Source organism: Micromys minutus, assembly GCF_963924665.1.
Source record: "Micromys minutus genome assembly, chromosome: 27".
Taxonomy (NCBI): Eukaryota; Metazoa; Chordata; class Mammalia; order Rodentia; family Muridae; genus Micromys; species Micromys minutus.
In genome coordinates, this window is record NC_137962.1 from 3,588,191 (window position 1) to 3,590,464 (window position 2,274).

The window sequence follows — 2,274 nt, forward strand, 5'->3', positions numbered from 1 at the left end:
GAATAGCTATAGAACATTATCAGAGGTAAGAGAAGGTTTTTTATGTATCGTTAAAAATATAATTTCAACAAAGGAAGGGTCAATTTTCTTCACTAATATGCCCCCCTAGTTACTAGACCCATGCATATTATTAAACCATTAAAGAGATTCAGTGGGAATGGACACACAAGAGGTGGGGGGGCAGAATGAGAATAGTTGAAGGGGAGGGAATCTAGGGTGGATTTGCTCAAAACACAGTAAATTTAATGTATCATTTGTCTTCCCAGAGCAAAGTCCCAGAGTAAGTGCTTTCAAAATGTATGAAATTCTCAAATGATCAATAAATCAATCTAATGTATCATACATCTTCCTAGGGCAAAGTCTCAGAAAAAGTGCTTTCAAAATGTATCTTTAGGGTGTGCATCATGGGTGTTTGGCTTGGTCATGGCTGCTGCAACCCTAAAAGTGTGCATTGTGGGCTCCTGGATTTGGGGATCGGCTGTTGCAAAAGTAATTGGGAAGAATGTCAAGAACCAGCAGAAGTTTGCCTCCACAGTCAAGATGTGGGTCTCTGAAGAACCAGTGAAAGGGAGAAGCTGACAGACATCATAAATCACTACCACGAAAATGTCAAATATCTTCCAGGACACAAGCTTCCAGAAAATGTGGTTGCTGTTCCAGATCTCAGTGAGGCAGTGCAGGATGCTGATCTACTGGTGTTTACCTCCACACACAAGTTCATTCACAAAATCTGTAATGGGTAGAGTACCCAAGAAGGCTCTAGGTATCATCCACACCGAGGGCATAGATGAGGGCCCAGGAGGGCTGATGCTTATCTCCAACATCATTTGAGAGAAGTTGAGGATGGATGTCAGCGTGCTGATGGTGGCCAATACAACCAGGGAGGTGTTTGCTGGGGAGTCTTGTCAGACCACTATTGGTAGCAAAGTCATCCAGAATGAAATTCTCTTCAAAGAGATGCTACAGACCCCCAACTTCTGCATCACTGTGGTTGGTGATGCTGATGCAGTGGAACTCTGTGGAGCACTAAAACACATCGTTGCTATGGGAACCACCTTCTGCAATGGCCTCCACTGCCGGAACAACAGTAAGGCTGCTATGATCCACCTTGGCCTTGTAGAAATAATCACTTTCACCAGAATCTTCTGCAAGAACCAGGTGTCCATGGCCACCTTCCTTGAGAGCTGTGGCTTGGCCAACTTCATCACTACGCGCTACAGAAGGAGTGACTGCAAAGTGTTTAAGACCTTCCCCAGGACTGGGAAGATCATTGGAAAACTAGAAAAGGAAGTGCTGAATGATCAGGCACTTCAAGGACTTAAGACCTCTGCTTTAGTGTACCAGCTCAGTTCCTCAAGGAAAAGGGGCTTGTAGCTAAGTTTCTATTATTCTTACCACTGTATCAGATCTGCTATGAAGGCAGACCTCTCACAGAGATACTAACCTGCCTCCAGAACTATCCTGCACACATAAATGGTATTTATCCATGGCTGGGACAACTCAGCCTCACCTATAGTGGGTGGAGGATGGGAAGGGCCATTACATCGATGGACAGATGGGCTGAAAGACTTGAAACTTTGAAATGAGAACTTGTCAATCAGATTCTTTATTTGATTATAATCTTAAAAACAAAAATGTGTGATTTGTTATAGTCTTGCTCATTAATAACAAGGAATTTTCAATATATAAAAGGAGTTATACTTCAACTGCTATGTCTAAGAGAAAGGCCAAGAAAGAGATTTTTTTTTAATTCAGCTTCCTCTCTGAAGTTTGTATTTCCAGATCTTTGCTTCTTAAGTGATTCCTGTTTTAAAGTCTGTTGATGTTCAGCTAAAACAGTGGTTTTCAACCTTCCTAATGCTGCAACCCTTTAATATGGCTTCTTATGTTGCGATGAACCCCCAACTATAACGTTATGTTGTTGCTACTTCATAATTGTAATTTTGCTACTGGTTTGAATTGTAATATCTGATACTCAGGATGTCTGATATACAACCTTCAAAGGGGTTGTGACTCACGGTTGAGAACCACTTAACTAGAACATGCCTATCATATTCTGTTCATGATAGTAAAGGGCAGTTTTTTTTTTAAGTTTAAGATCTGATAGATACAGCTAGAAATTTCTTTGCATCTGCTTTTATAATCATGTATTGATGACACTTATTAGATATGACAATGGGGAAAGTGACACCTAGATTAGAAACTCAATCTATGGATGTAAAATACATCTTTATATTGCTGCTGACTTCTTTACTACAGTTTGGGACAATCCCT

At 40.9% G+C, this 2,274-nt stretch overlaps 1 pseudogene across 1 annotated transcript; it reads left to right on the top strand.

Annotated features, from left to right (window-relative positions):
• Positions 1-420: 420 nt before the first annotated feature.
• Positions 421-1,586, top strand: LOC308438109 (glycerol-3-phosphate dehydrogenase 1-like protein; annotated as a pseudogene). Its single transcript has one exon. The product of its transcript is annotated as a glycerol-3-phosphate dehydrogenase 1-like protein (transcript).
• Positions 1,587-2,274: the final 688 nt, after the last annotated feature.